We start from the raw sequence: 14548 nt of genomic DNA on the forward strand, positions 1-14548 counted from the left end.
AGAGAAACCATCAAAGAATAAAATAGTAAAAACAGTTGAAAACAACTACTGGTACTTGACACATTTAAAAAGGGATCTGGGCCACATTTTTATTTCAATAGCTGAGAGCATATTTAGGTATGGTCTTTTCTTTTGAAAGTTCTAGGAAATAATGCAATTCAACCAAATCTATTTCTATTTGTTAGTAATCAGGTCTGGACAAACAGAGACCATAATTTCCTAGTTTGTTCAGCTGTAGTTGAGGCGCTTCCAAGTTCAGTTCTGGTCCTTACTCCTCAACAGCCACACCTGCCAAACTTATGTGACATGAAGTCTTCTTCATATTCTGAGTCTCTCCCATTTATGTTTCCTCACCCATCCTGATGGACTTATGCACCCCACCAAGACCTTGGTCCAGGCTCTGTAATACTGGGGCACCCTTGACAGAAAACCTTGAAAGAATGTTTCAAAGTAGGATATCAGACAACTCCATGTCCTTCTTGACCTCACGTTATTAGCTGGGGTGTGTGTTTCCCAATTGAAAGCTTAGAGGTGGACTTGAAAGGCTTCAAACAAGACATACACATAACAGATATTAAATAATGAAATTCAGCATAATTTAAAATGTGTTTAAATTTGTTGACTGGAGTCCTATTACCTTCCACACACTCATGGTTGGAGTCCGCAAATGAACATTGAACCCAACACATCAAAGGTGTGCATTAACTATTCCAGAAAAAAAATCGCAATGCAAAACACCAGGACTTATTTTTGCTTATATGGTGCAATTATGCAAAGCTTTCCTCCTTTGGGGCTTTACAGCGCTCAGAACAGGATTTGAATATCCTTGATTTAAGATCTGCCCCCTCCCCCCTCGCCCGCTCAGAACAGTGTACAATACTGTATTAAATATATATATATCGCATGCGTGCCCTGTAAAAAAAGCAAGCAAGCAAAGCTGGCCTGTCTATCTATTGTCCTTACAGTCAAACATCAACTTTATTTTCAAGCCTCGTCTTTCTCCAGTTGCAGAGATGCTCCCAGGCAGACTCCTCGGCGAGCCTGCCTCGCACATCTGCTTGGCTGTGGCTGCCGGGAGAGAAAGAGGTTAAACCGGAGAAACTTGGCTCAAGCGATGAATGGCGAGGAGGGGAGAGGGAGGGAGGGAGGGGAGGGACGGGCTGACAGGGTGGAAAGGGAGGAGGGGAGGGGAGGGAGGATCTCGGGCTGCGGGTGAGGCTTTGAAAGTCAGCCTCACAGGCATTGCAGCAGAGCCCCGAACCAGCGAGGAAGAGCGGAGGCGCTGCTGCCAGCGCGGGCGCCGAGCTCTTGCTCCGGAGAGGACGGCGTCCGCGGGGAGCTTTGTGTATCTGCGTGCTGGGCGGGCGTCTGAGGCGGCGTCGCCTTCACGAGTTGCTTCTTCCCCTCCCCATTCAGGCGCCGCTCGCCGGAGCTCTCCGCGCTAGAACTCATCGCCGGAGTTCGCGCCCGCTTGTCAGGGGTGGCATTTGGAGGAGGCGGAGGAGGCGGCAGCGGCGCGCGCGCGCGCTCGGAGCTCTCCCTCCGACGGACAGGAGGGCGAGAGGCGAGCCAAGGCAGACGGAGAGCAGGAGAAGCTTCCCGGGAGAAAGGCGGCTGGGAGCGGCGGTCGCCGCGCAAGGGGCCGGCGAGGTGAGTTGGCGAGGGCCACGGAGGCCGGCGCTTTTTCCGCCTCTGCCGCTGGAGAGCGGGGAGGCGAGCAATGGGAAATGGCCGCGGTGGTGGCGGCGGCGGCTGGGGGCTCGGTGGAGAGACGGAGGGGAGCGGAGGCGCTGCGTTGGCAACCTGACAGAACCAGCGAGCGCCCGGAGAGGGAGGGGGCGAGAGAGGGATGGGGCTCCGGCGACGGGGGAACAATACCCGGGCTTGACTTCGGGTCTCCCAGGAGCGAGAGATTATTTCCGGTGGCAGCCCGTCTCCCTCCTCGCGAAGCATTTTAGACAAATAAAGTTTGACCGGCAATTAAAGGTGGGTGGGAAGGCAGGGCAAGCGGAGTGGGTAGTTTCCTTCTGCTGACCCCCTTTTCTTGCTTTGCATTCTTTCTGAGAGACGGACCTTTGTCTCCCCCCCTCCTCCCTCCCTGAATTATTCAGGGAGCCACGAAGTCTTGTGCGCAGGAGCTGCAGTTCCATCAGCAGCAGCTCCTCTGCGGGATGTGGAAGGGAAGAGGAAAACCTGGCGTGTGGCTCGAACGTCCGCCTTCCTTCCCTCTCCCTCCCTCGCTCCAAAGTCTCTTTCCATCCCTTGCTAAGCTTCCACCTCTTCTTAATTGCCTGCACAACCGCACTAGACAAGGCCATGCCTCCTTTCCGTCTGCGCTCACCTCCTGCGCTTCACTTGGTTATTTATTCACTTCCTCTCCATCGCCACGCACGCACGCACACATGCACACGCACACCGGCTGGGTAGATTCCCCCCTCCACCCCCTCTTCTGTGTCACATACAAACTCCCACTCCATCCCCATCCTCCAGAAAAGGTGCTTTCTCATTATTTAGTTCCATCATGCTACGCTCCTCCATCCCTCTCCCCCCCCCCCGCATATTGTCCTTTCCTTTTCGTCTGTATGGCAAGCACCACCACATTCGGTCGCACTCTATATCCTTCTGATTACTTTTCTCACCCTAGGAAGTATAAATATTTTAAAGTGTTTTCTTCTTCGTTGTGATTTGAGAAATTGGAAAATGGACTTGGAAACAAGTTGGGCTCTCATTGCAAATAGTTTGCGTATTTGAGCAGAAATTTTGTTCTGTGACGGTAAGGTCTCTAGAAGTGGTATTAAGAGACTTTAATTTTTTTTTAATTAAATGTATCCCTGTTTGACATGATTGTGAATCCTTGACACATGGGCTTCTTCTTTTAAAACCCCATCATATTTTCAGGTGTACTCTAGTGTATGTTCTATTTGGCAAGATGAAGTTTCTGAAAATCTATTTTGTGTGTCTTAAGTCATAACTAACTGGTTCCGTGATAACTAATTGCTGAGATGCTTTATTCAATTGGCATTGAAACAGATTAGTAAGTCATGGCTGCATGCGGAATTGTACGGATATATAAATCATATAATTCATTAGGAAAAGAGTACCTATTCAACATGCTGAATTTCAGAAATAAAAGGTTACTTTCTGGAGGTCTTCTTCTTTAGCCTGTAAAATAAAGACTCTTCTAGTCGCCGATCTGAGTGGATCTTTATTTAAACTTATGTGTGACACATCACTAAAAGTTTCTGATGTAAGTGTTAGAGCACTGAATATAAAGATGTTTGAAGGGAGAATGCTGATGACTATTTTTAATGTCTGCAAATGCTTGTAGGTGGTTGACTGCTCACGTGGTACAAACAGCTAAATTCAAATGTAAAGTATAAGTTTAATAAGTTTGCTTGGCTCCCCCCTTTCTTCAGTGAAAGAAAGATCATAGTTTGTTGTTGTTTGAGTAAATTCCTCATTGCAAATTGATAATAGATTGAAATGGAAGGTGTGATGGTTGTGTGATATGCTACTGTTGCATGGAGATAAGTTGCAGTCTGCACTGTATCCTGTAATCTGTCTTCTCTGGTTGCATTTGATCTCCACTTCTCACCACTAAAGAGGTTCAAGATTTCTCACAATTGTTTTGGACAGAAGTCTTGTGCCCTCCATTATCTTGGTCATTATTCTGTTCCTCCTTATTCACCGGAAGACAATTTAAAGAAAACATCAGCAAAACATTAAACAGTGAAATGGTAGCATTTTACACATTCACCCATTCAGCTTGTTAAATTTCATCTGCTAATTTACTTAACCAGAAGTTAAATTTGACCACAAGGTCCCTCCTTCACAAACCATATCCAAGTTGTTGAAATTCGAATGAATGCTGTTGTGCACACTATGATTATTATTGATAAAGAGAATAAATCTCATTAAATAATATAAAATCTCAAGAGGCTATAATTTTCAGGAGAATGAAGCATGATGCAGAAAGTGCAAAGTCTTATAGACTAAACTTTAAAAAAATGCAGCAAGAGTGCTTGGCATATCCATAATTTATCCATTAGGATACTACAGTTTAATTCATGTATTAATTTTTACTGGGCATGTGCAAGTTTTCTGTGTTCTGAGGTCTTCTTTGTGTTTTGAGCTCTGAAAATCCCCTTGAAGGCCCATGGGACCTTTGAGAAAGTTACAAATTAAAAGATGCAAAAGTTTATTAATCCATGGTGCCTGTTACATAGAGGTTAGAAAACATTCACACTTTAGTGTGATGATTAGTCCTGGGTCTGGAAATACTACATGTGTTTTGAACCTGGGTATTTTGTATGTATTGCATTTATTCTGGGGGGGAAAATGCTGGAGAAAAATTCTAACTCCTTTCTTGTATCTTGTTTTTCAAACTCAGTTTTAAGGTGAAGTATGAGAACTGTGACAGGTTACTGGTCTAAACTAGATGTGGCATTTTATTTTCATTTGTTTGAGCTGTTTGTTTGTTTGTTTCAGTTAGACATTGCATCAGCTGGAGAAGATAATCATTATGGTGATCATAAAAGCATGGAAGGGGAATATAATTCTTTATTCCCCTGCTGGATTTCCAAGGAAAATCTCTCCTCTGAAGCTATTTACATTGGCATTAATGGAGGATTTCCTCCCAATGAGGGATTCCCGCCCCCCCCCCAGCAAATACCAGCTTTTAAAAAAAGGAATTTTCTTTATGAGCACAGCAGGGAAGGGAAGGGTTAAATTCTGCCTCCTTGTCTACTGTGCTCCTTCCCCTCCCGTCATCTGATGTAATGTACATATTTTTAATGCATCTTAAATGCAAATATGCATTTTACTTCTGTGTTGGCTCTTTGATTGGTTATCTTATTTACTGATTTTTATACCACTTCTTAGCCACCGAAAATGGTATTCAGATCTGCGATAAAGGAAGTGCTAGGATGTGTTTTGTAAAAAAAAAAATGTGCAAAAAATATGTCTTTTTTCAACAAATACAGATTGTTATGAAAATAAAAATGAAAGACTACTTGATGTTACATAAGCTCCTTTTGTATCCTGCCTGGTGGTCATGCCTTAGGCTTCTACTACTGTATGCTAGTGAAAATGTCAAGGCCTTATAGAGGTTTCCTATGACATTGGTTCTGTATACCTTTTTAGTTGTAAAGCAGCAGTTATAAATTGTTTTGATGAATGATGAATTTCTTTGGAAGCTTATTAGGCTTTCCTTGCTGTGGCTCGTGAGACCTGTATAATACCAGACAGATCTTCCTAAAACATGCCAATTATTTTTTTCTTGTGACATGCAGCCAATGGTACTTTTCAATGTTGTAGAAGGTGCTTTTAGTTTGCATGGAATAATAATGAGGCACCAAAGGCAAAACCAATGCCCTGGGACATTTGTCAGAATCTTTTTCAACAAGCAAAAGGTCTGTGGCAGATGTTCAGGGTTTCCTCTGCAGTATACAATAAGGATTCCCAGAACCAAGAAAGTTTATAAACCGTGCTTTTTGAAAATCATTTCCAATGTCTCCTGTCATGAGAACAGAGAATGGTAGAAGGCAAAAGAAGACACTTCTCAGTCTTGCTTCTGTTAAGGGCATGGATAGGCAAACTAAGGCCTGGCCCAATCACCTTCTAAATCTGGCCCGCGGATGGTCCGGGAATCAGCATGTTTTTACATGGGTAGAATGTGTCCTTTTATTTAAAATTCATCTCTGGGTTATTTGTTGGGCACAGGAATTAATATTTTCCCCAAAAAATATAGTCTGGCCCTCCACAAGGTCTGAGGGACAGTGGACCGGCCCCCTGCTGACCCCTGTTTTAGGGCAAACAATTGGCTTCTTAATACTGCCTTCACATACACTCAGTGGGACTTCTTTCTGAGTAGACATGCATAGGATTGTACTGTTAGCTTTTAGGCAAGCCACCATCTCCCCATTTCCTGCTCTTGTGGATTGTTATTAGGATTATTGAAAGAACTTGTGTAAAGCACTTTGTAAATGAATGCCTGGTATTATTATTATTATTATTATTATTATTATTATTATTATTATTTTCTATTTTTATATAGTAAATGGAGGCAGATTGAGCTATGAAAACAGGAATGTCCTTTTAGTACAACATATATCTAGTCGATAAACCATCTTTTAAGGACCATTTAAAACTATTTACACACTATTTACTTGTTACATAATTTTTGTTTTAGAGACCGAGACTGGTGGAGTTTTGTGCTTTTTTGCTTCAAAAAAGGATTATGCTCATTAATAGAGATTACGTTTATCTATGGCTGATAGTCATGATATCTAAATGGAACATCCACATTCTGAGACTATATTTCTGAATATCACCCAGGAAGGCTTTCATGCCAAATTTGTGTACCTGCCTGAGGCATCTGTCTGTTAGTAACAGATTAGATAGACCCTTTGTCTTATCAAGAATCTTCTTGTGTTCTTTCTTCCAACTTGTTTCTTCTCCTAGTCATTTTTAAAGTATATGTATGTAATTTGCACTTTTGTTCATGTTTTTAATAAAATTAACGCGTGTGCACACTTAATTGCATGCATGCTCAAAATACAACTTTCCTGGTCACATGTTAATATGTAAAATATTAACTAACAGTTGCAGATTACAACAAGCAAATGATTTTTTTCTTTTGAAGAATTTAAGGCAAGCTGTTTGCAACAGCAGCAGTGTGTATAAAAAGGCATGTCGATATTGTATTTTTTTTTCATATTTATTTTATTTGAGCTATACTCTACACTTTCCTCCAAAGAAGACATTGCCAAATTGGAAGAGGTAGATCAACCTAATATGCACTTAGCATTTTTAAAAATCTGTGTATTTCCTCTTTATTTTGATTAAATACATGCCTTCCTTAAATCAGTTCTGCAAAATGCATGAGCTTATCCCCCCCCTTCAACGTCAGAATTTCAAAAGTGGAAAGACGGATCCTGTAGTTGCATTGTAGTCAACTTAAGTCCGTGTCCGTCTTTTCTTAAAACTGCAGTAAATTTGCCCAACATTTTTTAAAAATCTGGATTCTTTTTTCCAATAGCAAGATGAATTTATAAAGAAAAGAAAATTAGTTACAGATCATTATCCTGAGGGCAAGTATTGAATAAAAATCCTTTAATAGTGGAACTAAAGTGTGAACTGTAAAAATTTCCCACAGTGTTATAGATTAAAGCCACCTGTACTAACATCGCAACTGAAACAAAATTGTTCTTCTTCATCTGGAAGATAGTCTGGTTCAGAATATGAAATCTCAAACTGGAAATAAGTTCATAATTTTGGAGCATCTATTTGGATGGTGTGCTCTGGCCATGTGGCACTGGCTAGCATGAACATAATCAGGCACTGGAGTTCCTCTGTGGGGTTGTAATTCTGTAGCTAGGAACTACATGTGGGACCCACCTTTGAGGAGAAATTTCAGTGCTGACTCTCACAAGGAAAGCTTTGTGGTGAGTTGGTGGGATCAAGTACATTGCACTATTGAGATATGGGGAAGGACAGCATTCTACAGCAGCTAACATAATTCCACGTTTTTCAGGCAAAAGGAGCAATTGGATCTTTAGGAATATGGATGAACCATTTGTTTCCCCCACTTACCTTTCCTACCTATATATGGAAGCACAAATAGCTGTTCATTTTATCCCTGCACTGGGGTCCTACTCCCCACATGTACATATTTGAATGCATGCACACATCTTTTCCACGTGCCCCCAGCCAATAATAATCAGTTCAAATTGCTGTTGTGTGCTTGTGATGAGTGCAAATCTGAATTTTTTTTATGGTTGTCTGTGTTACTTCTTTGTTTACTTTGTTACATAGGCCGAGCTTACAGAAATACAGATTCAGCCAATCCATATCACATTATAGGTAAATGACAAATAAAACAATAGATGAAAATAACTTAATATACCAACAGATGGGGAAGTTTTCTTTTCTTCAGATGTTTTCTGAACTTTTTGTAATTTGAAAATTTATACAGATTTTTGTATAGTGCCTTGAATAGTTCAGTTAGATCTGAAAACTTGATGACTTCCCAGTTGAGCATTGGTTTGTGAATACTGAATAATGTGTATAAAGTTTATAAAACTGTGTGTGATTATTAGGTTGGATTCAGACTTTGCTCACACTGATGGGGTCATCTATTGCCACTGGGAGAGGAGAGGGAACCCTTCAGAACAGTGTGGGAAAGGGGCCTTACTTAAACTCCCTGCCACCAGCGTACTGCCACTTTTAAAGTTAAGCACCTAAATGCAGTGTTAGAAACTGGGATATGAAAGCTAGGAGCTAAATGGCACCTTAAACCTAGGTTATGGGCAGAACAACAGAATTTCTAGGCTTGCTTTTGTATAATGAGAATACAAAGGTGAAAATGAATGAACTGCTGCTGAAATATTATGTTCATTTTTCAAATGGTCTAGTCCTTCCTCTGCCCGCCCCCCTGATATTCTTAAGAGGGTCTCTTTTCCAGTCTTCAGAGAGTAGCTAGAAGTGGGGAGGCAGAAAAAGGTCCTATTTTCCTTCTACTCTGCACTTTTAATCTGAAATCTTAGGCGCAGTACTGTGCCCAGAGCTCAGACTGCTCGCATTAATGAAATTCCCTGTCACAAAATGCGCCTAGAACAATGGGAGTTTTAAACACTGCCTGAGTATATTTAGTTTTTCTTTTTTGGTGCATTTATATTCCACCTTTTTATCCAAGGAGATCAAGATGGCATACATGGTTCTTCCCTCCCTAATTTAATCCCCACAAAAACTCTGTGAAGTAGGTTAGAGAGAAAAATTCAGCGTCTGGCCCAAGGTCACCACTGAGCTTCATGACTGTGTGTGGGGGGGGGGGTGTTGAACCCTGGTCTTCCAGGTCCTAGTCTGACACTCTAACCACTACACCACATTGCAGTGAAAATGATTTCAACACCCACAATTCTTCCACTAAAATCAAAGTGCCTAGCTGTAGCTATAGCATGACCACATTTAATAGTCTCTTATTAGGCTAGTACAGAGCTTTCTAAACTGTGTGTCATGACACGTTAGTGTATCGGCTGCAGTCAGTAGGTTTGTTGCACAAATGCTGGAAAGGGATGTACTTTAATCTCTGGTTTGCTAGTAAAACTGTATTACTGTGTCGCGAAATGATGCATGTCTAAAAAGTGTGTCACCAACATGAAAGCTCTGGGCTAGTAAGAATGTGAATCTTACCTATGTTTATATACATTTTATATAAAACACAGTTTAAAGTCCCATTCATTTTGGTGGGGAAATTAAGTTCATGCTTCAGCTTTTTCCACTGGAACTTAAAATTCTTAGCTTTCCATGGATTAAGCCATGCATTTAAAAAAGGAACATTTATGCATACTTTTATAGTCTGACTCTTATATATAATAAGTTCAGAATTCTTCAGGAATATTTAGGTTGCATTTGGGATGGCATGAAAGAAAGACTGTAAAAAGAAGGCCTTCATACTTAAAGTGGTTCCAAGAAAAATATTTTAGTCAAATGACTACTCAACACTCTTGTTTTGTGTGAAGTCTGCATAGCAATAACTGGAATGGTTAATATGCATTGCATAAGATTGTATTTAGTACCATTTATTGTTTAGTGTTTAAATTACTTTATCTTGGTACCATGTGGGACAGAACATTTCCCATAAAACACATCCTAAAAATACATAAAATTAGTAACATAATGAATAGGCCCAATAACAGCCAAATGATACATTTTCAAAATTATAAACTACTGTGTATCTATCTGGTTTCAATATCACAGACACACAGACAGTATAGTTATTTGTAAACAAAAGGAAGGTTTAAATTAAAACCAAAAATAAGTAAAACAAGCAAAAATCAAGTCATGAATTCACCAGAGCAGTCGTAAGTAAAATCAGAGCCAAAAGTAATACTCTTCCATTTAATACACTGCAAGGGAAAGAAAAAACAAAACCAGGCTGATAAGTGTATTAATCGACACTGACGTGTTCTTTGTTGAATATTCAATCCTAGTCAAATAATTAGTTCACTTTTAGCTATTGGAAAATAGTTTTTTTTCTTTTAAAACTCCAATAAACGCTTTCATATTGTCATGTGGTTCAGACATCTAAATTAAACTTTTGAGTTATTTATACATCAAGTAAAATTAACATTGCATACTTTTTCTAAATATAAACCAAATAAACAGGCTGAATCAGGTCCTGGTAGATTTATGGCACTGTGAAGTTTTCTGACTCAAATGTTAGTGCAAAAAAATTGTTACGTTTTTAACTTATGAAGTTGGTCAGAGTTTGATAAAAATAATAATTTTCAGTTGTCAGCTATAGTGACTCAGGACAACTATTTGTCTTCTATTTGAAAGCATTTTGAAGCCTCGATAGCAATCTCTCTCTCTCTCTCTCTCTCTCTCTCTCTCTCATTTGTTGTTGTTGTTAAGTCGTGTCCGACACTTCGTGACCCCATGGACCAGAGCACGCCAGACACTCCTATCTTCCACTGCCTCCCGTAGTTTGGTCAGACTCAAGTTGGTAGCTTTGAGAACACTGTCCAACCATCTCATCCTCTGTCGTCCCCTTCTCCTTGTGCCCTCAATCTTTCCCAACATCAGGGTCTTTTCCAGGGAGTCTTCTCTTCTCACGAGGTGGCCAAGGTATTGGAGCCTCAGCTTCACAATCTGTCCTTCCAGTGAGCACTCAGGGCTGATTTCCTTAAGAATGGATAGGTTTGATCTTCTTGCAGTCCATGGGACTCTCAAGAGTCTCTCTCGATTATACTACCTCCTAAATTTGCAAATGATCTCCCTGATATGGAATAAAATATATTGTCCTGTTAAGGAACAATGTAATTAGTATTGGTGAACCATAACAGGGAAATTAAAACTTTTATAACACAATAGTGTTGCTGTAATCATTTTCATTTTCATTAACATATGCTGATATTATAAGGTTTGATAACTGGTGGAAGAAGGATATTAATTGTAAGTGAGGGTCTGCAACAAAATGTTGCAGTGTATCACTGCCTCTAACTGGAATAGTCCAATTCAGGTTTCTAGCTGTGTGTTGGAATTCACAGAGGACAATCTTTTTCTTTCCCACTCTTTTGAAACCTCATCTCCCTGTGCTATATAGCGCTAAAGAGCTCAGGATTTCTATGGCTTCAACATGTGTAGGTTCTGAAAGTTCATAGGACCAGTGTGTGTGTGTGTGTGTGTGTATTAAAATGCCTTTTTCTTTTAATTTACAAATTTATCTGCTTCTGTGAACCCAGGAAGTCCCACAAGTATGGAGAAACCACTAACTTGTTTTTGAGTGGCCTCATTTAACTTCCAAATTGATTGGCAACTTGCCAGCTAAGTTCCGCAGGGCAGGGATATTGTTGAAAGAAGCATATTGAAATAGTTTTAACAACAGTACATTCTATTAAGTTGTGTTGTGTCTTTAGTTTAAGAATGCAACTCTTGCATCAGTGCCATTTCCCACTCTTCTACATTTTTTATTGGGGGGGGGGGTTGTGTATGGAGGAGACCTATCATACTTGGGTAGACAAACATAACACTTCTGTTTTCTGCAGCTTGGTTGGCATTTAATATTTTGCAGCAAATTTTTAGTTTAACATATTTGAACTTGTACTAGATAGGGTTAATAGGTTGGCACAAAAGGTCAAATTATAAGGCATTAGGCTTAATTAAGGGAGAGCAGGAGTGGCAGGAGTATGTGACAGTTAAATGGGTTTCCCACAGACTAATGTCGGTTACAGTGCAACCATGCCTCAACTTAAGTGAGTTATTTTGTGGAAAGGGCAATAGTGATTAACAGTTTGACATGCTAGACATTTCTAGCCAATCCCATCTGTTTTAGAGGTTAAGAAAGCACACCTTTATGAGCTGATGGATTGATTTGTGTGCCTGTCTGCTAAAGATTAGAAGTCCAAGGCCAGTGCCGTAAATGTCAGTTAAAGAATGTTGCACTTTCTTAGTAGTTCTTTAACTGTCAACTGTTTTGTGCTAAGGCTAACTGCGGATATGCAGGTAGAATAAGAACCACACTTCTCAACCGCCAAAGCAGGTGGTGTAAAGAGAACAGATCTGCTGTAGGTATGTTTGCTAAAATTCTAAGAACATAAGAGCCAGTGTCCCATCTAGTCCACAATCCTGTTCTCTCAGTGGCAAGATAGATATCAGTGGGAAGCCTTCTCATTTTGAACTTGCGCTGTTTTGTAGGAAATTTTTAAGGGCTTTTAATACGGAAATAAGTTTCTTAGCGTGCATGCATGCACATGAATATTGATTTTTCTGATCTATTAAAAATGCTCTGTTGTGAAGGTAGCACTCTAAGCTTTCCCAAAACATAAACAACCCACCCTCTCTGGATGTCTCCAAAGGAAAATGTCCTACGTTAGTATGCAAACGCTCGCTTTGAGCTGCCAGGATGAGAATGTTCCAGCTTGTAAGACTAGAGTGCATATGCTGCCTGCCCACCTACTGGCCTATCGCTGCGTCCCCTTTTCAGTTCTTAAAGCGTTGCCATTGAACTGAAATGGGAGAAAGTGCCTTCAAGATGCTTCATTCTGCTGCTGCAACAGGCGCTTTAGCAAATCGCCTACATGCCTAGTATCATGTAGGGCTGGGTGATAAGTGCTTTATGACATCATAGTATACCGCCAGCTAAACATTGTGGTATGGTGGTATATCACTAGCTGGTGGCAGGTCGGGGGCTCTGTAAAACTGGCTGAGGCTTTTCAGCAAGGGAGGAACAAGAAGCGAGGGAGGAAGAAGCTGTATTGGTGCCTTGCTGATGCAGCTTGTTTCTCCCTCTGCTGTGGTATGAGGGGCTGACTGTCATGGTGATTTCACTCAGTGGTATATCGCTGGTGAAACTGCCCCGCTCCTGAGTCCCTCTGCCTCCAGCACCCGGCTCCAGCTTGTTTTCCCCTCAGTGCGCTGGGCGCTGGTAGCAGAGGGACTCAGGAGGCGGTGGTTCCACCTTGCGATATACCACTGAGTGAAGCCATCATCGTGGTCTGCCCCTCATACTGGTCCTAGGTGATATATTGATATATTGCCCAGGTCTAGTAGCATCTTGAAAGCACTTCCTTCCTCTTAGGTGGTGATGGAAGAGGTTAACTGTGCAACAGAGGCATGTGTGGAGAAATATCAAAGGGAATGGGGAGGCTGAGAAATGAGGAAACTAGTGATAGGGCTGGAATATATAGGAAAGGGGAATGTGGATTCAGAGATGGTCAGAGGGATTCACTAAGCAAAGCTATGGCTTAGTGTGAATAAGCTAGCATGCAGATATACAGTTGAAAAAATCATGGCTTCCTTACTCCTAAGCTGCTCCTGCTGCTACCAGGATCTAAACCATGCTTTGGCTTAGCATGAGCCTAGGCTCATGGTTTTCATTCCAAACAGACCATGAGGCTTGCTCTTGGCTCATGGTTTGTTTGTGATAGGCAAACTAGGAGCCAGGGTTCAAACATAATGCCAAGCTACACACCTGGTAGTGGCTTCTGGTGGAGCAGCGGAGCAAAGTATTTTCTAATAGTGCACCAGCATGCTAGCTCATTCACACTGAAATTGACATAGCATTATGTGCAAAAGACCAAAGAGAGATAGGGATCCAGAGAATGGATAAAAAAGAGCTCACCTGGGTATACAGACCAAACAAAGAATCTGTTCTATGCATGCTGTCAAGTTTCTGTCTCTTTGTGTGTGCGTACATGTGAGTGGAGATGAGTGGATGTGCGCTGGTATGAAAGTGTGCATGGAATGAAGTGTGTGTGTGTATGTGTACTTGTTGTGTACACTCAAAGTTTCATCCCTTCTGCTTTCCCCTATACATTAACACTGCTGTTTGCTAGTTCTTCTCTGTTTTATATATTTTCCAATGGGTTGGTTGATCTAGGGACACATTTTTCAGGTCCATATATAGACTAGGTGAAGATTTAAATCTTCCAACTCATTACACATACTATTTCTGGTAATTTAAGCTTAGTGAGTGACTCATGGTGCCATCTTTATTATTTATAAAGGTTGGGTGGATATTTGTAAAAGGTTGTACGCTGTCTGAGTTTATCTTTAATTCAATCCTATTTATTATGTTACCATCTTCAGTCACATCATACTAAACCAGGGGTCAGCAACCTTGTTCAGCCATGGGCCGGTCCACCGTCCCTTAGACCATGTGGTGGGCCAGACTATAAACGAATTCCTGTGCCCCACAAATAACCCAGAGATGCATTTTAAATAAAAGAGCACATTCTACTCATGTAAAAACACGCTGATTCCTGGACCTTCTGTGGGCCGGATTGAGAAGGCGATTGGGCCGCATCCAGCCCGCGGACCTTAGGTTGTCTACCCCTGTACTAAACAGTCTACTTGCCTCAAGAATTATGAAGTGACAGAAGGTAGATACTGATAGAAATGAGGGTGCAACAAAAAGCTACCAAAGAGCAAGATACTCTGTGATCTTGGTGTACCAGCTGCTTAACTACTATGTCAGATGGATTCTTATGAGCTTAAAATAAAATAAGCAGTGCAACAAGTCACTGCATACCTTATCACTTATATG

General features: G+C 41.1%; 1 protein-coding gene and 1 long non-coding RNA gene across 2 annotated transcripts in view; one reads left to right on the plus strand and one right to left on the minus strand.

Moving 5' to 3' along the window:
* The first annotated feature begins 1162 nt into the window (after window positions 1–1162).
* The window catches only part of NRIP1 (nuclear receptor interacting protein 1), a 75539-nt gene continuing 62153 nt past the window's right edge, over window positions 1163–14548 (plus strand). The window contains exon 1 of the mRNA XM_083611495.1: window positions 1163–1650. The gene's annotated coding sequence lies outside the window, so the exon portion shown is untranslated. The remainder of the gene's footprint in view (window positions 1651–14548) is intronic.
* On the minus strand, window positions 10092–12653 carry LOC310761647. The gene is made up of 2 exons (XR_014547628.1): window positions 11854–12653; window positions 10092–10805 (listed from the first exon to the last, which is right to left on the minus strand). It is a non-coding gene; the product is annotated as an uncharacterized lncRNA (long non-coding RNA).

Source organism: Podarcis filfolensis (assembly GCF_964270895.1).
Source record: "Podarcis filfolensis genome assembly, chromosome: 4".
NCBI classification, from domain to species: Eukaryota; Metazoa; Chordata; class Lepidosauria; order Squamata; family Lacertidae; genus Podarcis; species Podarcis filfolensis.